Genomic DNA, 22,124 nt, shown 5'->3' with positions numbered 1-22,124 from the left:
ACAGTGCCCGGGGCGCGGAGCGGAGGGCAGAGCCCCGAGAGAAACAGTCCTTGTTCAATTCCGTGCAATTCGCAACGAGAGAGCGTGAAATACAAACTCCGTGCAGCCCAACCAACAGGGAACGCTTTAAAAAGCCATTTGCTGCACCAAAATGTTTTTGTAAATGTTTCAAATGGGGTTTTGAAAGCTTTTATTCTTTTATTTCTTTTTTGCTTCTACTGCTTGAAGGTTTCTTGTAATTGCTTCCCTGTTTTTACTGCTCCATGGCTTTTCTGAAATATTTTTGTTTTAATTACAATATTGATTTAGATACAGTGCTAAAAAGACCCCTGAAAAAGTTAATGAAAAGCAATTACTAAAGAGTGCTCTAATGGAAAGGAGCCTCATGTGGGGAATCAGCCCAGACCTCAGCAGTTATTATTATTTATAGAGCCCTGGAAACAAGCACTTGGCCATCCTGGCATGAAGAGTTATAGATGGGCAGGCTGTTTCTATCGATAAAACACCGAGAGGTTCGCGTAGCGCATGCAGACACAGGCTCGCCGGTCTTCTCCTTCATTTCCCCCTCTTGCCTATGTTGCCCTTGAACTATCCCCCCCATCTGACACGCAGTTGGCAAGCTGGGGAGAGACCTGGTTTCATCTTCCTGGGCCTGTGGTGCTGTCAGACCCATTGGCTTCTCCCTGCCGCGCTGCAGGCCGCTCAGCACGGCCGGGCTTGCCAGCACCGAGCAAACAGCAACGCAGGGAGCTCTGAGCTGATCCAAAGCAGCAGCAGTCCTGGAGGAAGGAGCAAACTCCGCTTTGCGGTGGGAAGGATGGGCGCCCGCTCAGGAACGACAGCTTTAGCGCAGCGAGGTGGCTTCGAGCACCGGCGAGGTCAGCGATGCGCCCACGAGGGCCAACGCACCGAGCTTAATTGCGACGAAGGCAATTTGAGCATGAAACCGCTCTGAATGCGTTAGAGGGAAGACACAGGCTACCTTTTGTGTTGTGTTGTGTGTTTTTTTTTTTTTAAGGCTCTCCCATAAGGCTGTTACCATGACAGATCACTATTCAACTAGAATAGCGTGAGGGTTATGTGGGCTGTGGAAAGAAAGGGACGCATTGAAAGAGGAGTTGAATGTTATCTTGTCAAGGTAATAAAAGGAAGGAACCTTAGGCATGCCATAAAGAGGAAGTTGACTTTTTCTAGAATATATAAGACATATTGCTGGGAAAACTCTATTAAGAATTTTAAAAGGTGAAAACCTTTCATCCAGTTGACTCTTGAGAAAGGTTCCTTGGCACGGAATAGATAAATAGAGGCTTTTGCCCTTAGCTATTCTAGCATGAAAGGAATGTCTTATGAATACTTACTGGATTAATGAGACAGAGGACTCATAAATATGTCAGAAAAACACAATAGTTGGAGATGAAATAGATGCCTCCTTGGGACGCGGATTAATATTCAGCAGGACACGGAGTTTGCCGGGGGCTGCCCCGGGGTGGGCTGTGCCGCCGGCCCATGGTGTGCCGGTCCCGCGGGAGCGCGGCAGGGAGCACGGTCCAAACACAGGGACACCCAGCAGGGGACTGGGCTCATCCTTTGGGGAAGGGCTTCACTCCACGAGGGCCTGACCGGGCTGGGAGGGGACCCCGGTGGCCTTCGCTGTCCCTCCAGAGGAGCGAGGTTTGGCCAGCCTGCATCAGTTGGCTGAAGGGCCGCTATTTTTTATGGCTGCTGTAAAAAACTGCTTTTTTGGTGTGTGAAAGCGTTAGGTTTGGACTCTCATGGTTGTGTGAGGTAGAAGTGAGCGCAGGCTGCCAAAGGAAGAGCAGCAGTTCCCCAGGCATGTTCCGAGAATTCCCTGTAGCCTCCAGCGGGCAGAAAAGCAGAAGAAAAACCATATATAATAGATCACCAGGCAGCCATCAGGGTGTTGCATGAGCAAAGGCTGGCAGGGATCTTGTCCAAGCTGATTTCCCTGTGGAAAGCGAGAAGTCCCTCAAAGCAAAGGCAGTTGCGGTCTCTGACTGCTGGAGGACGCCCTGTGTTATTGCTGCACCTCGGTCCCTGCTCTGGGCCTGCCCTCCCGTACGATCCTTTCAGGAACCAGCAACTCAGAGAGCGCCGTTGCTCTTCCATGCTCAGGGAAGGAGGCGGCGTTGCGCTCTCTCCGGCGGGTGTTTATCCCTCAGCGACATGCCGTGCTTGTCTGATGCTCCTGGCCGTGCGTGGAGTGTGGCTTTGCTCCGCCGTACTGCGGGCTGCGCTGAAAGCGCTCTGTCTTCTGCTGCGTCTGCTGCCTGCTCCGAGCGCAGCAGCTTTGAAGAACTAAGAGACCTCCCCGAAGGCTGCAAGTGGCGGCTGAGGGCTGCGGGGTTGGGGAAGAGGCTGCCTGCTGATCTGTCTCTTGTCATCTCCTGCCCTCTGTAGCCAACGGGCTTCATAGTACGTCTTAACATAGCATCTCGCGGCAGGTTCGGCTCCTCACTATCGGAGTCCTGCTGGACAAATGAGCGAGATGGGTCACTGTGTGCGAGGGGTCCCTGGGCACCATGGGTCGTTGTGCGCCATGGGTTGCTGTGTGTGGTGTGTGAGCCTCTCACACCCACTGCAGGCTGCAGACATACGCTGTAGCATCCGGGGGCAATCGGAGGCATCGCCAGCTGGATCGGAGCCAGGGCTCATCTAGTCCGCTGCCTTGACGTGGGACAGCGAAGGTGGTGTTTTCCTGTGGCCTATCACAAGAAAGCAACCACACAGAGGTTTATAACAAATGTTTCCAAGCTTGCAGCTGGTGCTCTTCAAGCCTCAGTGGCCTAAAGCTGCCCCTGTGAGAGGTGCCAGCCACTTTGAATCCCAGATAGGAGTGTGCCCAAGGTACCTACCATCCTTTCTAGCTCCCCAGCTTCTTCTCTCCTACGCCCCTGCGAGTGCTGAAGCAGTAGAGTGCTATTCATACAACTCTGCTGCCTGCACATCTTCGGGGCAGGGGTTAACACCACGCAGAAGCCAACTCTGCCCTTACAAGGCCAAAACCCACTGCAGGTTCCTCCTGCCCAAGTCACATTGGTGCCTTAGGAAAGCGGCGCTAGGCCGCAGGGCTGGAGCGCGGCTGCGGGGGGAGCGGGGCCGGGGCCGCGCAGCTGCGGTGGCCGGCGAGGCAGCTGAGCGTGCACATCCTGGCACGAGCCTCGCCAGGGGCTGCCAGCAGCATCGCCGCCACTGCTCGCTCGCGCTGGGCGCCTCTTCCAAGCGGCGCCCAGGGGCTATGGGAACGCTCTGCTGCAAACAAGCGGCCTTTGAGCGGCGCGGGGCGGCGCGGGCAGCGGCAGAGACGCGCTCTTTGTTGGCTTCGCGGGTGTGTGGAAGAAGGCGAGCCCGGGGAACAGAGGCCCCTCTCAGTCCTGCCTCCGCCCCATCCTCCCCTCTCCCCATTGGCACTAAAACCGTGCTGTGTTTAGGCGAGTCCCCGCAGCAGCAGCCTCTGCAGGCCGCTGCCTCCGTTCCCGCTGGCGCAGGCCGTGCCCTCCTGCCCGCTACGCTCGCCTCTTGCCCCAGGAAACACGTGGGATCAGAAGCTGAGACAAGCGCAGTGGTTGCCGCATGAATACCGAGTCAGGGCCCTCGGGAAGCTGCTGAGGGGGCAGCGATCCTGAAAGATGCTGCGTGTTTCGCATGGCAGCTTGGAGCTGGAGGCGACTCCAGGCGCCCGACGCTGCGAGAGGCAGGTGTTGCGGGAGGCTGCAGACAGGGTCCCCGCTTCCCCCCAGTGCCGCTGTCTCCACGCCAGCTTCCTCCCCAGGCTGAGGCACCCACGGTGCATCATGGATGGCCGAGGAGAGGGGTTAGAAGCTGGGTGCTCCCTGCGAGCTGTGGATTCGCCCTGCTCTTCCCTACAGCTCCTGCTGCCAGGCCCCCTCGTGCAGCCTGAACCTCCAGGGGAGATTCCCTGGGATGGTCGAGTGGCTCCATGTCCAGCTCCGTGGCAGCAGAAGTGGCGGCTCCGGGCCCATTGGCAGCGTGAGGACCGCAGTGGCAGCAACTCCTCGAGGGCTGGGGAACCTGCTGCCCGACGACCCCCCTTGCCGAGTGTAGGTGTTTAATAGGACTATTGCGCCGAGCGGCACCGCGCAAATCTCCATGGCAACGCGGCCGCGGTAAACAGCCTGAAATCATCCCGGCAAATATCACGCGGGCGCTCGCAGGGGCCCTAATAGGAATTAACAACCAAGCTGGCAGTGATTCAGTGTAGCGTGAAGCGCGGCAATCGCGTCCCCGACGTCTCCCGGGCGGGAAGCGCACAGTCTCCCTGCCGGGCCGGGCAGCGGGCACGTGCTGGCCGCGCCCGAGGGGATGCAGCGCTCCAAGCCAAAACCCCTCTGCCCTGGCCCAGAGCCTGAGAGGTGGCTTGGCACCAACAAGCACGAGCTGAAATCTGTCCTTGTGGGTGCTGCGTGCTGCCTGTCCCCGGAATGGCCCTCCCCGGGAAACGGCCCCAAGCTCCGCTGAGGTGCACACTTAGCACAAGCTTTGCAGGGCCTGCTGGAGGTACTGCGGGAGACGAGCGTCACCCCTGCAAGGGCTCTCCACTCACTGGGGGTTTGCAGAATCAATGTCTGATGTCTTTCACTGTCTTTAAATGTTGCTGTCAAAGGCAGGCACCTGTTACAGGCACTAAAAGCAGCCCAGGGGCTTCATCTCCCAGAGCGCTTGGCCGGGGTGAGCGGATGGCTCCGGTGAGTCTGCAGAGCGAGCAGGATGTCAGGGCTGGCCATGCAGAGATAGCGGGGCCCAGGCTCCGGACCCGCCGTGCCCTGCTCGGGATCAGCGCGGGGTGGGAGATTGCAAGGACAGAGGGCTCACGCCTGGGTGAGCGATTTCGTCACATGCTGACAACGAGCTGGGGAGGGCGGAAATTTGTGAGCAGAGTCTAAACGGAGCCCTTTGGGCCTCGAGCCTTTCCCAGGCCCCATAGTCATGTAGTGCGAAGCTCGGTGCTCTGCTGTCTGTGCTGGCCTCCCTGGGCTGCTCTTTGCTCTCTCTGGGATCCTGCAGACTTCCTAGGAGGCCACAAGAGCACTGAGGATGCTCATGGCACTTGTGATAGCTACTGGGATCAGCTAGTTAGTTTGATGGAGAGCATCTTGCTTTTCTCATGATACTTAATCCCCTCCAACAGATGTGCCTGCTTCCCCATCCTGCACTTCTGCCAGAACTAGGTCTACGACCCTGATTCTGGGCTGAATTGCATGAAACCTGTACAGATACCAAACTCATGCAGTTTGGCATCTTCTTAAGACAGGCTCTTGCTTAAAAACTTGTTTAGGAAACCTGGCCTCATCTTGATGCCATAAAAAGCCCATGGACCTTCCTGGAGCCTACATGGACCACAAGCAACCAGTGCTATTCATCTCTGCAGAGGCTGCCTGGGACCAGAAGCAAGGGTTAAACGTGATACAGAAACTGCTGCCAACCTTTCCTGAGCTCCATCTGGGAGAAGCGGCAGAGAGGAGCAGCCTCCTCTGCTCCCGAACGCGTCCAGGCACGGGCAGCAGCAGATGACACAGCTGGCTCTCCTGTGCGGGACCGTCCATGGCTAAGAGGAGAAGTCTCCAGGCGCCTATGGTGCCACACGGATTCTTTCTGGGTTTACGGACACCACATTAGTCATTGTCATGGAAACAGCAAGCCCACGGTAAACAACAGGAAATGATCCCCGAAAACTGTCCCACTGCTCTCCACACAGGTCTCCGGAGCGTGAATTAGCCACCAAGGAGGAGATGATTCAGTGTAATGTTAAGCCCAACCAGAAAACGATTCAGGAGCTTCCCTCTGAGGGAATTACAGGCATGCTGGTGGGAAAGGGCTGAGAGGACAGTGACGGGATGAAGCCCAGGTGGCCCCAGCCCTGTTTTGCAAAACCTCTTGCTGATAGGAAGCCCCCAGGATCTGGTCAGTGTGGTCAGGAGGAGTATATCTTCCCTCCCAAGCTTTTGTGAGAGCAGCTGTGGCCACTCAACATCTCTGTGCATGCAGAGGCTTCAGAGGCTTCCTCCTCTCACCCCGAGCAGCAGGAATAAGATCCCGGAGATGTCAGTGTTAAAGCATCACAGCGTACGGAGGCGTACGAGCGTCACCAGCGCCCAGAGAGCGTTCAGAGAGGGGACAGCAGCGGTTGGCAGGAGCCAATTTGTGGCCTTGAGTGTGTTTTGCCTTGATCTTCACAAGCAACCTGATATGAGGGAAGCAGCCTGTGAGCACCGAGCCTGATAGCCCTGCCTAAGCATGGCGGGCTGAGGAGCAAAATGGCCCCGAGGCCAAGGGGTGAGGAAGATTCCTCTTTGGGTCTGAGCAACCCACACGGTGAGGGGCTGGGTGCAGGGAAGTCCTGGCCACCAGCTCTGGATAGGCTTTGGTATCTCATCTTGCTTTCAAAGCTTCAGAACCTCTTCACTAAAACCCTCGATTCCCTGAGGTCTTCCCTACCCTTCCTGGTTTGAAAGGGAGCACATATGCGTGCTACACTGTAGAGCCTAGACCCGCTTCCAACAACTCAGTGCCTGTTAGTCCAAAAGGCAATGCTAGGGAAGGGTCACTATGCCTTTTTCCGTGTCTGCTTTAGTATCTGTCCTTCAGTGAAGGCCCCAAATCTCCTTCCTACCCATCTTGGCGTTTCTTCCCAAGTTTCCTCATGCCAGAATTGCCGAGGCTGTTTCAAGGTTAGAGCAATCTCCTTACATTGCAGCAATTGGAGCTCTGCGCCAGCCTCGCCAGGAGAAGGTTAAAGGATGCAAATTGTTGATAGAGGGCTCTTCAGTTTAGCATGCAAAGATCTGATAGTTGAAAGGTGAAGCTAGACAAATTCAGAGTAACAGAAGGGGCGGTTAGCAATGGAAACAATTTACCAAGACCCATGACGGGTTCTCTTTCATATCTGATTTTAAAATTAGGATTGGATGCTTTTCTAAAAGATGTAGTCCACTTCAATAAGCATTAATTCGGGAGAATGCTTTACAGGAGATTAGGCTGATGATGCCTAGAGTTCTTCTGGTGTTATCTGTGAATTCATGAGCCCTGCAGCCCTATTAGATTTTAGTGCATTTCCTCCTCAGCCTTTATCACATGCCTGAAAGGTCCGTAGGGCTCAGGAGCTGAAGGGTGCCCAGGGGATAGTCTTGCTGTCAGCACGGGGTGAGCTGAGGACACCTCTGGGTCCAGACTTGCACACAGACCAGCTTGAGGACCAAATGTGCCCTCCTCCCGGCTCTGAGGTGAAGTCCATCTACTGATGGAGGCTACCACCTCTTGGCCAGGGAGAAGACCTCTCCCAGCAGTATGATTTGCCTACTCCTCTGTGCTCCATGTGAGAACACCAAGTCACAAAGCCTTTTCTTTGAAGTGAAGCATAACATTGCTTTACCCAGGCCACCTGGCAAAGGCAAAGACTTTGGCTAAGCCTCCTGGCTTCCTACGAGTGACGCAAAGGCCACTTACCGAGGTCCTTCCACCAGCCACCATCCCTTCCTCTTCATCCTTCCTTCGAGGCCGTTGCCCCAGAAACACGGATGTGGGTCCCCCCGGACTGTACGTCCAACACAATAATTCACCCACCGCAGTGTTGCCTCCGCGGCGCCCTTGGTTGTCGCGCGCTCCGCGTGCCTGCTGTCCTCGCCAGGCTGAGAGCGCCGGGAGCCCACGGTTATCATCACTGGCTCATCACCTCTGCTCCCAGCCTTCCCCCAGCGTCCCTCCGGCTTCAAGTGACTGATGGGATCTCTGCCTCATTCGCTCTCACATACTGATCCCTGACACTTTCCGTTAAGCACAATTGCCGGGAGCGAATGTCAACTTTTTTCCCCCATGAATATTAATAAATCAGAGCACGGCACAGCACATCTCAGTTCAGCAGCACCTGGGCACCTTTCTGGGTAGCCAACCCCTCCCTGCTCAGTGATACTCGGTACTACAAGGAAACGGGGGAGTTTTTATGTTATTTTTATTGTTTAATGTTTTCGGTACACGGTCTCCAGAATGACTGTCCTCTTCTCTGCTCTGTAACTCAGATGTGCCTCTTGGGTTCATTTAAACTGTTTGCCTTGCTCGCTCTTTCTTTCTCTTCTTGTTTCTCATTTTTCTTCTTGTGTCTCTTCTTGTTTCTCTTCTTCTTTCTCTTCTTCTTTCTCTTCTTTCTTTTTTTATGGAATGTAGTGCCAAGTTGACAGATCTTGAAAATAGCATCCAATTCTCTGTCCTTCAAATGGCACACGAGGACCACTGCTATCCCCCCTCTGAGTAGAGTGACAGGGTAATGACAGTGATGGGGTAAATTTGTACCATCTGGCTATTGTTCATATTTTTAGTTTTTCTACCTACACAAGAGCCAAATGGCACCATAGGTCATATGATGTCCACTGGCTTTTAGCAGCAATGAACACTGATTTTCCAAGCTTGAAAATTGGTGGGACAATCAGTATGTGGCTACTATTAATAGTATTGTTGATATTTATTAGCAATAATGGCAATTATACTCATAACACTGTCATCTTTTTTTACTGTTTGGGCATCAGCTTCCAGCAAGTGTGCCGAGACTGCCAACTTAGTTCATATTCTCTTGGGAACGTACCCTAGTTCGGGCACTAACAAACTCTATCACATTAAATTCAACAGCCAAGGATTGAGACTTGCTGTGTCTTTTCATCATTCTCATGTTTTTCATTTAATTTAGAGTTGTGTCCTTCATAACTTTCAAACAATCTACTGTGTAGGCTTCTTGGGCATTCAGATCTAAGAATCTTTGCTCTGTGCAGTGGGTATTGAAGAAAAGTAATGAATGTCTCAGGTTTAATGGTCGAAAAGTCTTTCTTGCAGTACAAAACAACGAAAAAAACCCCAGCATTTCCAGATCCATTTTCATTTATAATATAATGAGCAATTCTACTGGCAGCAATTCTCCCTTCACGTATGTATTTATTAGAGGGAGAAATTCCCCATCCTAAGATAATGTTCTTGCTTGGATCAAATAGCTAAGATTCAGAATTTTCAAGCTCCGGTGCTCTGTTTAACCATTTCATTGTGTCCCACTTGTTATTTTATCACATGTTTTGCAGAACGTACTGTTACTCTCAGAGTAGATGACACCTGTGAACACGAAGTAAACTGCTGAGAAGCAGAAAGAGGCAACGCACAGAACACAAAATCACAGCAGCTGCAGTACAAGTTGAGCCATTTTTGTGAGAGCGGAAAGCCATGAGGATTCGTAGCCTGCTTCCAGAGTTGTGCACTCCTGGGTTTGTTCCTGAATGTTAATTTGGAAAGGGTCGATTATATGAAGCTTCAGAATTTTATTATTTTTCCCTGCAGAGCCCCCAGTTTGTAGTTAGCATGAGCTGCTGGAGCAACTCGGCTTGTTTCAGCTGAGGATCTGGCTCGTAGTCTTTTCAGATCTGTCTCCTCAGCGCAGTGGGTTTGTCTCTGTTTTCGTGTTATGTCGACATTAAAAGCATCATTCCTTTCTTACATGGTCAGTCCACTCTGCAGGGAGCACTGAGCTGAGTGGGATGCTCCTCGCTCGGTGCTCCCAGGATGGTACAGATCAGTTGGTGCTTTAGCCTGTTGCTTGACTTACGATGCGACCACACGTGAGGCCCTGGTCTCACTGCAAAGCTCTAATATTCCTGTGACATCCGTTTCTTGGCACTGTGGGAAGGAGAAGGATGCTGACTGGAAGGAGGAGGAGGAGGCTACCATGACCTGGGCTAGAGACCTCAGAAATCTTGGTCAGCTCTGACCATTTATTGGTGATTGGGGGCACTGTCTTCTGATGAGCAGGGTATTTTTCATCATGTCGGTGATAAATGGCTCTCGGTTGAGTAGAAAAATGGTTTATTGATTAGATAGCAGAGGTGTACACAGGGATTATGCAGCTAACAAACTGCTCCTGTTCTGCCAGCTGCTCCCTACAAGGGCCGCTTGGGAGAGGCAGAGGGACGTAGCCAAAGTCTAAGCCCAGGTGCCAGCAGAGCTTGAGGGAGCTCTTCTTGCTCCTGTCACTGACTCCCTTTGGTGCTCACTGAAGAGGGAAAGGTCACCATCCCCAAAGGCAAAGAATGACCGGGATTCCAGGGATTATAAAGCACAGCTGCCCATGTGGAGTGGGTTCATCTTTGCATGTTACATCTTGGTCAGTCCTTCTGCTTTCCTTTGTACCTCCTTTGCATGACCATTCGCTCTAAACCTGGCTCTAGCAAAGCTTTTAAAGACCAAATCTCACTGGACTTGACTGATCTATTCAAGTGAAGCGTGTTCAGATGCTGTAGGATGCGAACCCATGAAAGTTACTTGAACTGGCCAGGAAGGCTGCAGTTGTGCGGGACCTCTCCCTGCTCATAGCTTGGTGACTGGAAAAGAAAAACCAGCCCATTTACTTTTTCTCTTTTAGTTTTAGTGCTCATCTTTAGCTCTCATGTGCTCTACCAACAGCGCACCTTGAACAACTTGAGCATAATTAATCACAGTTTGCTTCCCTCCATTTGCATGGGAGTCTTAATCCGCAGTAAATCCTTTGGGGAACAGATGCAATTATGAAAGAAATGCTTATTAAAAAGAACTATACGTGCCATAAAAAAATGTCAGGACAATTGTCCTTTAGTTGTTTGCAATGTTGCCAGCTGTAATATATGATCCTAGTGCTATGTCCCAGCTGTCTGTATCCCCTGGTATAATGTGCTTCAGTGATAGCTCGTGCTGGATTTCATGTGCAGCTGCACAAAGCCCGCAGATTTCAGCTGTTCCTCCTTCTCTCTCTCTCCCCATGCTGTGAGCACCTATTCTTAACTTGTCAAGAAAAAGCCTGTCACAGCCACAAATCTCCTGTAGCAAACACTATTTTTGATCTCCCCTGACTGAAATGGATGATGAGCTGCTTGGAATTAATATCTTCTGCACGTGTCAATGTGACCAGCCACCGAAAGAAGGTATATTTGACAGTGATTTGTTGGTTTGACCAGCTTGGCTGAATAAGGACTGGAGCAACTGAGCTGCAAATGTGTGCTGCACTTTTCCATCTAGAGTGTTTTCTTATAAGCAGTGAAGAAGGAAGCTGCAAGCCCTTTTACAGCAAAAATCCGTATTGTGAGACCTTGTTCTCTACTCCCAACGTGGCACTACCAGAGAAGAGCAAAGCAAAGGGTGTGAAGACTTGAGGTTCTGTTCTCAGATTTGATCAGCCAGTTCCTCTTCCTGTGGCTTAGTTTTTCCCCTGTAGGACTGGTGAAGTGATGTCAAACCACTTTTGTAGGACAGTCTGAAGGAGCAGCCAAACAAAGAGAGACAAATAGAGATCTCCAGGAGAGCTCTTCACTAGCACAGAGTTGGGAAGTCTACAACTGAGGCCAAATAATCCATGTGCGTGAGATAGTACTAGGGCAGGGAGCAACTTGTTTGGAAAGAATGGGCAGAGGAAAAGGGAACTAGTTCTATTGTGTGTATTGCAGAAGTCCATCCTCGCTGCAAGCGCTAGGGAAGAAAGGGGTGTTGAAGCTCCTGCAAAACCATGGGTAGTCACCTGCACGAGCAGGTGGGGCTAAAGCGGAGAGGTCGGTGCCACATGGCATGCAAACAGCAAGGACTATCGGGGTAATAAGCATCTATAGTAGATAAGTGAAGTATTTTCAAATTGACCAAGCTTGAACATCATCCCAGGTCACCTACGGAACTGCCTGAAGCGATCTCAGGGCTGTTATGTTGTTCCAAGAGAGCAGTAGAGGCAAATGTAACATCTGTGTTTACGACAGGGTGGAAGGAGGAGGTGTGGAGGATTATTATTGCTATTATAATCTAACCGATTTAAAGTCAGTTCCCAGAAAAGTACCATTTCTAAGTACTAAAAATAGAATCCTCAATAAAAGGAAGAAAAAAAACCCCTTTGTCAAGCCAATCTGATTTACCCCTGTGACAAACCATTAGATGTTTTGGATAGGAGAGATGCAATAGATGTCAGATGTCTTGGCTTTGCTGAGACCTTGCTGTGATTCACATGATACTCTTTTTTAGCAAGGTTGCTAAGCAGAACTCCATAAAACTGCTGTGGGAGGGATGCAAAACATGTTTGGAAAACAGACAAGAGAAATCAATGATTCGCTGTCAAATGAAAAGATGGATCTAGTGACTTCCCGCAGGAATCTGTCCTTGTTCTAACAGGAGTCAGTATTTTCCCTAACAATCTCCATGGCGGAATATTCTGTGTTAAACTTGCAGAGATTCAGGGTGGGCATTAGTGCTGCAATTGCAGTGAAGGAGATTTCTGATCTTGTAGCAGTAATGACAACTAAGCACAGGGCTTGTTTGCCTAGAGTTTCCTTTTTTTTGGCTTGTTTTTTTGGCTTGTTTGCTCTGGAGTTCTGTCATTACAAGCATTTAAGAAGCATTTAGAAAAGTATGAGTCAGGAATAATGTAGAGATAAGCCCACCTTGAGGCAGGTGTAGCTGGGAAGGGCCTTTACAGTGTTATTTTCTGTGATTCTGGGCCAGCCTAAAACTCAGCATCCCGTCTCCTGTTATTTTCAGGGAAAAGTGTAAAATATAATACAAAAAGCTGAAATTAAGTCTTACCAGTATGGCAAAGAGTTCAGTTTATGATAATGGAACAAAGAGGAAGAGGAGGAGGAGATTTGTACGAAATGGGAATGAAAAGAAAAAAATGCCATAGACTCCTCTGGCAAAGAGAGCTGGGCATTTGGAGTGGCTTGTGCTTGAAACGCAAAATGTGCCTCATTGGAGAGTTGTTTCACGCGACTCATCTTCAGAGTAGGCTCTTTGGGCTCGCTCACGATGTGCAGCCGTAAACCACGTTTTCTGAAAGTGCTCTGCCTGGCTCGGTGCAAGGCAAGGGGGAAAGGCTGTGAATATCAGACATTTCCATGCTTACTGCAGCCTACATTGCTCAGAGCAAGATGACTTGCAAACATCCAACACGAATGAGGAAGATGAATCGTATGCAAGGTCAGGCTCAATGCCAGAAAACTGATGGAGGCAAAAGTGGTTAATTGCTTTAGAGTCCAGCAACCAAAAAACGTGCCTTGTGTACAGACATCCTTCCCTGTGCAGTGATGGACCTCACTATCCGATCTGGCAAATAAAATAGGAAATGGAGGTGCTCATCATGATTTTTATCGTCAAAATTAGCTTCACGGTTGCCTTATGGTCTCTCTAATTACTAGACATCACTCATCATTTTTCTCAGCTCATGGGATACTCTGTTATTGACCTCACTGGGAAGATATAAATACATTGGCAAATGGAAATATCACCCTTTTACTATTTTGGAAAAGTCTTCATCATAGCTCACAGGACTCTGAAATCTGTATCTCAGTGCACCTACAGCAGTGTCTGACACTGTTGATGCCGCAGCCAACCGCTGCTAGTAAGATTTTAGAGGAAAAAAAAATTGCAGGTCATTAGAGGAGAGCCACAGCAGCATAGCAGAAACTTGGAGGAACTTGCTGTAGCCAAACTGCTAAAAATAACGTGCCCAGCGAGCACATCTTGGCCAGGGATGGAAGTGGCCTGAGGCCGGCGGGCCCAGCTGGTCTCGCTGATCATCACTGGTGGGACCACAAGAGCTCTGGGATGAGAAGGGTTATTTATGTGTTTATGTGATAAGCACTGGAGGCGGGGAGAGGCCAGAGAGCTGCGGGCTGCTAGCTGAGGTTCGCTTGGACAGGGCTGGCAGAGTGCTTTTGTGCTCTCATCCTCTTTTAAAGCCCCCATCCAAGAGCCCCCTGCGTCAGGTTCCTGATGCTTCTTTGGAGACTCATAGGTCTCCTGCGGGAGGGACCATTCTCTCCATGGCCTCCCGTAGGCCACCCCACACCTTCTCCCGGGAGCTTGTGCCCTGAGCTCCCTTCTGCCTCCACACAGACTTTCCACCGCACATGGAGACCTGCCTGGAAAGGAAGGGGTGAACGCCACCGCCTCTCGGTGGCACTTCCCACAGCTCATCCCCTCGCTGATGGAAACACGACTTTTATTTTGAGACAGAATTTGAACGAGTGATTCATGGGCTTTTCCTGGTGAGGGTACACAGGACCGGCAGGCCCGCGGGCCGGAGGGAAAGGGCAGTGCCGGCGCCGCTGTCCCCTGCTCCTCGGTGGGCCGTGTCGCTCAGCATCGCGCCTCACTCTTGCCCACGGCGTAAACAGACGGTGCAGGGGGGTGCACGCCGCTGCGGCCTCCTGCTCCCGCGGCCGCGGGGCAGAGCGGCGCAGGGGACGCGGCAGCTGAGCTCGGCCGGCGCCGCGGCCTGGGAAGGAGCGGGCCGGGCGCCACGGGGCCCTTCCGCTCCGCCAGCCCCGTGCGCGGCCGTGGCCTCCCCGCGACGCCGCCTGCGTCCTCTCGTGCACTGTGGTCCACAAGCTCTTCCTCGTGCTGCTCGTGACCTTGGGCTGCCTTCCGGGAGAGCCACCCCGGCACGGGACCCTGCTCTTCCCTCCCTCCATGAAGCTGCTCTGTCAGCAAGGCGGCGGGAGCCCGGCGCAGCTCGCAGGGAGAGCTGGGCCTGCAAATCCTTTGCATGTAGGTGCTTATTATAGGTCATTGAGCTGGGGAGGTTTCTCTGCTTTCTATTTTCAGCTGAGCTCCCCTTGTATTTATTTACAATCACCAGAGCAGCTTGTAGCTGGTTGTTGGTGAAAATTGCTGTCAAAGCAAGGAAATTGGCTTCTCACCTTGGGCGAGCGGAGCGGGCTGCGCTCCCCGGAGCCACAGCTCCTCCGCAAGGGCCGCAGGTCCATGCTGGGTTGTGCGACCTCCCGTGCCCTAAACCCACAGCATCTGCATCGTGTCTGCGTCCGCACTGCTGCAACTGCAGGTTTCAGGTACATCCGAGGTAGTCTCAAACGCTGGTTTGAGGTTGCACCTCTGGACGTGCTCAGCCATCACTGCAAAACCTGCCCGATAAAGCTTGACCCTTCAAGCACTTGGCGCTGTCATTGCTACACCTAAGATGCAAGTCAGCAACCTTTGAGTTAGCCTCCATGTGTCTTTGGAAGCTGCGGTCTCCTGCGAGATGCATCTTAGCAGGGGAAAGGAGCAGCAAAACCAGTGCAGAGATGTGTGGGGTGCGAAGCTGCAGAGCTCTGGGTCACTGCGAGCCGGCATTTACGTTTGCCCCCGGCATTGCAGCTCAGAAAAACAGTAGTAGTTTGAGCTTTCCAAGCCTAGGGATGGGAAAGCTGCCTTATTCCAGGGCAATTGCACCCAGAAAACCCTGCAATGCACATGGTTCTGCAAGTCACCTTGCTCTCAGCGTGCTGAGCACGGAGCCCTCCAGGGAACTCCTGTCCTGATGTCCCCGCAAGCGCAGGGGCTTGGTATGGCTCTGCCTTCCCCCAGCCAAAGCGAAGAGCAAAAATGTGCTCTGCAACTACTGTAAATGTCATGCCAGTGTCTGTAAGTGGCCTAACATATTAAAGATCAGGCAGCGAGGGGAGGGAAGATGACCTTTTGCATTTTGCCCGGAGCAGGCAAGGGTAATGTAATTACAATTTCATGTAATTTATCTCTTGATGCTGTGTAATAGCTGAACTCCATCCTGCCAAGCCAGGGATGGAGCGGAGAGAGACAGAGGGCAGGAGCCCTCAGGTCGCCAGCGCTGCTGCGCGTCCCGGCACCCATCTTGGAGCACGGCCCCGAGCCCCATGCCCTGCAGTCACAGCCCCTTCCCGCCCTCGCAGGGCTCATCCGCCATCAAAACCGCCTCCGGCCTGGCCAGGGGTGCAGCTGGGTCCTCTCCTCCTCGCAGCGGGTTGCCAGGGCCATTAGCTCAAAGCTGCCGTGTTTGGAGGCCAGCAGCACTCAGGCTTCCCAGGACGCAGGAGCATCTGGCGCGAGCACAGCCGGGCAGCTTGCTCTGTGAGAGTGTCAATCTGCTGCTCTAATTGGTGTAAGCTTCCCTCCTTCCCCCTGCAATACTGTGGTCTGGGTCGTGCTTTTTTAATTGCATAAAACATGAAACTTCTCTCTGACACTGCGGACACGAAGCCAAGGGCTCTCCCTGCTCCAAACCCCAGATGTGGGAGGGATCAAGCTGTGTCGTGGTCTCTACGAACCACTTTTGCCTAGAAAAAGTGTCCAATTCTTACCCCACTGTGGCTCAACTGGTAATAATTTTGTTGTAAAGTTGCTGTTGTAGCGAGTGGGACTGGATACGGTGCTCCGGGGGTCCGGCACTCCTCCCGGCTCCTCGGGTTCATGGCTGGGTACTGGTGACCGCTGGCCATGATGCCTCTTTGAGGCAGGTAGCGTTTGCAGGGTGTTTTATTGGAAATGCAGGTGCTGTGTCTTCAGACACAAAGTTACACCTGTTTAAAAGTCGCGGCTGCTTGAAATTTATTTTTCATCACTAACTGATTAAATTCTGCTAGTCAGAGATGCTTATCCCAGAAAAATCCTCCAGGAGCCTCTAATAGCAGAGTCAATCTTTATAAAATCTGGAACAATAAAACAAGAGACCTTGTTTTGCTTCAGGTTTTATCTGTGAGTACGTGGCTCAGAGTGTCTACCAGCCCCATTACCTCCCAACACCCAACAGGAAGCATGAAATATTTATTTAAAAGGTTTTCATTCCTGAACAGCGAAATGGAAACCAGCAAAGATTAAATGGTTTTGTTAATATAACTGCTTAGAAGGAGAGCGAGCTGTGTTATGTACCTTGGGGGACCAAGGAGCAGGAGATACGCGCTCGTACAAATGCTTCAGCATCTACCTGCTCCTCCTGGTTTGGGATGAGCGGGCCCAGGGACAGGAGGGCATCAGCTGTTCCAACAACACCAGGGAGAGTCTTCTCCCCTCTTGGTAAGAGCAACCCTCCTTCTACAGCGGTAGGAAAGCCCTTGCCCCTAGGGCACTGTCCTCACCTTGTGGATGGGTATGTGGAGAACAGGGACCTGCTCCACATGGGTGGTGGGGCTACAAGAGGAGCCGAAGGGCATTTTAGAGGTGCATTTATGGGATCCACAGGTCATCACACGGTGCTTGGGCCCAGCGAACGCTCTGTTGATCCTCTCCGGAAGCTTGCACCATGTAGCATGAGAAGCAGCTCCTGGCCAGCCTTACAGCCCACATGGAGATCTCCTCAGCGTAAAGATCCTGCAAAGCCAGGGGTGTCTCATGAGAAAAGGGACGTGGCACAACCTCCTTTGGCACCAGGAGCTGCGTTTGGCAGAGTGCTATGGAGAGAGGAGGCAGGGGAGCCCAGTCACAGCTGAAATATGGTTACTACCATGCTCCTCATCCAACCTCCTGATCTGCCTGAGCTCAGTGAGCAGGGGAGAACTAGGGGTCTTGGAGGCTTTCCAGAAGGAACTGGCTTATGCTGTCCAGGCCAAAAAGCCAGGTCACCTCCAGCACCTGCTAAGGGTATCCCTTGCAAATGCCGCTTGTCCTATGTGGCTGTGTTCCTAGTACATGTAAACCAAGGGGATAATAAGTGACTTAGGGCATTTTTTTTTCATGGAACATGTTCTCCTTCAAACTGGTAACAAACTCAAGCACTCAAGCGTGTTTGACAACCTGTGGGGCTTGAAATCTGCTGCCAGGTCCCTGGCTCCTGCATTGCTTTGGGGTATATTCTGAGGCACATTCAGATAAATTCGCTGGGGGATTTTGTTGCTGGATGAATATGGCGTTGGCTAACATGCTCCGTGTGGCAGCCTCCGTTTTGCTTCCCGTTGGAGATGACAACTATTGTGCTCTGTCTCCATGGCTGCAACTCTCAAAGGACAGAAGCAGTGCACGCCGCTGTAGCTGCCGGGGACCTGCGTATTTTGGTCTGTTCTAGGAACTGCAGGTATATTCCTAAAATTCCCAGAGGTGGAAGCAGCCAACCGTTCCTGCCTGCGGCTTGTCACATGCAAGTTACAGAGCTAAAATCTCATGAGGCCAAAGGGTTTGGTTGGGTCTTGTCCCCTGCGGTCAATGCCGGGGAGCACTGAGATCTCTGAAGCTAATGGCAGTTGCTAGCACAGGTCCCCAGGGCTGGCTGAAGGGTGGCCCTGGAGCTTGCCCTTAGCATCCATGCGTCCTCTCTCTAAAACCTGGCTCTCAGCATGTTTAGGAGGCCCTCAGTGATTACTTGACACAGAAAGAAGTACCTGTGAAACCGCTCAGGACATCTTATCATCCAGTGTGCTGTACTCTGGACTCGCAAACCCTAGAAAGAATGCCCCCATCCAGATATCACCAAAGAAGCTCCTTCATCAGCGTTGGATTTTATGGGCAGCACTGCTCTTAGCGAAGTCTCAATCAATGAAAGCAATCTCATAAATATCAGCCTCTAATTCATCTCCTTCGCCTTGTCCCGCATGCCTCCTGCGGATCCTTCACTGCAGTCATTTTGAAGCCCTCCGTGAATGTATCTTTTCTTATTAAAAATTACCCAGACCTTGGCTAGGTGAGATAGATGTGCTGGCTTTTCCTGCACAGGGAGGTGGTGTCTGCATATGCTCTGATTCTGTCTTCCTAATGACAGGGCAAGAGGACTGTCCGGGGGTTCCGTCTTGCAGGTTCCCTCATACCAGCCTTAAGAAATATTTTGTGATTTCTCTAACTCTTAAAAGACAGACGCTTGTGGGCCCCCTCCTCCTCCAGCTCATCTGTAGCAGCAGCTCTGTAGGGCAGCTCATCTATGTGGATGAAAAGTGCTATTTTTATAAATGCTATTCCCAGCCCTTCCTGGTGTGGCCTTGTGTGACCCTTCTGTTCCCGCAGTGATAAAAGTGAGGGAAATGACAGTGCCTTCTTCTCCGAACAGGAGTTTGTGATTTTGTTCAGCAGTAAGAGCTCGGAGATGCTAGGGACAGTTTGTATCTGTCAGCAGGAGAACAGCACATTGGCCGGCTCCAGAGCCAGGGCCCCTTGACTTAAGCTTTTGTTGAAACTTAAGCCAATCCAGTGGGAAAACCTCTCATGGGGCATTTCCACCCCAAAGAGGACACAACAAAGTCACATGGGCACAAATATCCCAATAATACGTTGATGGCAGTGGAACATCAGTATGGAAAGTTGGGCCTTGTCGGAGGCTGCCAGAGGAGCGTGGGCTCCTCTGGGTGCCCGGTCCTACAGCTGGACCTACCTTCATGGGCACTTTATGGGCGCACAGCCGAGTCCAGGCAAGTCTCAATGGGAACATCAGGGGGGACCTGAGGTTGAAACATGGGCACCAAGGGCTGCAAGGTGATAGTTCGTAGTGGCCAAGGTGCCAAGGGGGCATTTGTGAGGTACAGAAACATTCCTGTGCTTGGTCTACACTTTGAGTGCAGGTTTTTATTATTCCTGCCGCTTGTCCCTCTAATTCAATTCATTAGTCGTCATTGAAGAACTGCATGTCTCAGCTTTGAGGTTTTAGCAACAAAGAGAAGTGTGATGTGGTTTGGAGAAAGGATGTTTTATTCTCCCATCACAAAAGGAACCCAGGAACTGCTGTCCTCGATCAGACCAGTGCTGTGTCGCTCTGATGTGGGCCAGTGACGTACAGTCGGAAATTAGTAATGAAATATTGCAGCAGGAGAATTTCAGCCTTTCTGATGACTGCTTAGGATGGATAAGATCTTAGGAAAATGAAAGATTATAATGAACAGTGTTTTGCCGCCTTAATTCTGGAGCTAGCCAGACACACTACTATAATTCTCATTTTGCGTTCCCTTTTCTCTTGCTGCTGAGCCCGGGACTGGTTCACCTTTTCAAACCTACACTTAAGGTTTTTATTTGGACCTTTCTTTTTGGGGAGGAGCAAGCTAAAGGGAAAACTATAGCAGTTAAAACAACACGGCACTTCCCAAATATGGATTGACTATCGCACTTACCATATTATTTTACAATATTAAAAAAGAAAGTGCCCACCTAATTTTAGAAACATGGATTTTTCCTCATGATGAATGGGAAGGAGTCTCTCCAGTCGATGCAATTTAATAACGGTACGAAGTGTTCGGGATCGGCACCGCCGTAGCTCAGCCCTCGCACTGCTCCTTCATTCCCTGCCCCTTTTGGGTCACTCCTCTGCTCCAGCCTTTGCCAGGGAAGCTGATTTGGGCTTGTGGGGGGTATTGGTTATTGAGGCAAAGGCGAGCACAGCTCAGAGCTGCACTCAGGGGTATCTGCACCAGCCCTGGAGGATGCTGGAGGAGATGGGGTGGATTTGCCCTTGACTCAAGACTTCTTCCCTGAGTAACTTAGGAGCTTCTGACTTCAGACATGTAGTTTTATCCGTGCCATCAGCTCCATTTATTGGTGGCAGGGCTTATCAGCGCTGTTTGTTTTAGCCGCCGTATCATGTAGGTCTGGTCTAAGCTGAGTTTGTTTGCCAGGTGAGTCATATCTTCCGCATGGAGGTTCCCGTGTGCCCAGGTGCTGGAGTGGTGCCGAATTTCCGCAGAGAAAAACTCTCCTCTCCAAAGTGGCAAACAGCGGTGCTCCATCGCCAGGGAGAAAAATTGCTGGTGTAACTCAAGTTAGGAAAGAACAAATGTTTTTGGTGATAAATTTCATGAGTAATTCATGGAGAAGTCATTAGATCATGCCTAGATTTAATTATGAGGCAGCTGGGCAAAGTCCGTGTTCTTCAGGGGCGCTTCAGGGGTGTTTTGGTAGATGCTCCAATGGAGAGTATCGATGTCACTTGGTGGAGCAGAACCCCTTCCCTGTGGCCACCAACCCCTGTTGCTGCCGCCGTGTCTGAGCGGAGGACAGTCCTTCCTCAGGGCAAGCGGCCCAGGACTCCACAACTGCTCCGCTCAGCTAGGATGGGATCCCACCACCGGGTGGGCATCTTAAAGCACATATATAAACTGGGAAGGGGAATGTCCTGGAACCGGGCAGTAAATCCCCACTCGATCCCCCGCATCCACCAAAAGCTGCCGTCCGTCTGGGCAGCCCTCCCCGGATCCCTGCCGGGTCCTGGCATGGGGGAGGTTCCACCAATGTGGGTGGCAGAGGGGAGCTGAACCCCAAAGGGGCTTTGAGTGCCACAGAGCCCGCGTTACACGCAAAGCTCTTGTGAAGGTTGGGGATCTATTCCCGTCCCAGGAGGGGGCCTCGTTAGTGGCTTTTGGGTCCGTAATGAGGACAATCCTGTCTCGGGAAGATAAATTCCTGTATAATGATGCCATTGTCTTTCCTTATCGTAACACTCTGTCAGGACCTCATTTAACTGCTGTTTTACCCAAAGATTTTGACAGCACGTTTTAGCCCAGGAAGGATAATACAATGCTTTTTAATTGCCACCCGATCCAAAATTAACCTTTTTCCCGCTTCTAATGAGCTAACGCACAGTCCTCTGGGGACAATCCCGCGAGGACGGCCAGCGCGTGGGGCCACTTGGGTGGGAAGCAGGGGACAAGCGGCATCCCCTGCCCGCGCCTGGCCTTGGTGCTCCCACTGCTGCTTCCCAAGCGCCGTGGCCAACGTCTTGTCCCTCCAGCACCGTGGGCAGGCGCCACCTCCTGTGCCGCACCACCAGCCCCGGGCATGCAGACACATCCCTGTGCCTGGCAGGGGACCCGCCACAGTGTCCCCTTCTGCCTGTCCCCACTTTGCATGCAGCAAACAGCACCAGTGAGTGAGTTTTGCACATTTGCAGATTCTCCTGCAACTATAACAAGCAAGAGCATGGCTGGAAAAAACAACCTAGCCGCAGAAACATTGCTGGGAAATAAATTTATCGCCAGGCCTCTAAGTGTTTCAAATCCATTTGTGGGCACATATTTCCGCCGTGACAAGTGGTGGGGCCGCCGGAGCTGCGCTAAGCAGGCGGGCAGCGCACAGGTCATTACGAGTTGGAATCAGTTACCAAGGGGATGCAACGGGAGCCGCGAGATGGATGTTTTGTAGGAACATTTTCTGGACGGGCTCAGAACAATTTAAACCAGCTGCCACTGTTGAGACAGGTTGGAAGTTTGCTAATGAATTCCTTTGTCAGATGAAAATTGGGCTGTTGAGCGGCGAAACGCACCTGCTTTGTGCAGGGGAGAAAAATGGGCTCCTTCAGCTGAAAATCCACCGGTAACAGCCCAAATAAACCCAGCAGCCCTTCACCTTTCAGCACAGATCCCCTGTGATGTGCTGCTCCCGGGGGCGGGCAGGGG

The sequence above is a fragment of the Tinamus guttatus genome, unplaced genomic scaffold, assembly GCF_059628265.1.
Source record: "Tinamus guttatus ecotype Peru unplaced genomic scaffold, ASM5962826v1 Tinamus_guttatus_pri_ptg000155l, whole genome shotgun sequence".
NCBI classification, from domain to species: Eukaryota; Metazoa; Chordata; class Aves; order Tinamiformes; family Tinamidae; genus Tinamus; species Tinamus guttatus.
This window is presented reverse-complemented; position numbering follows the sequence as displayed.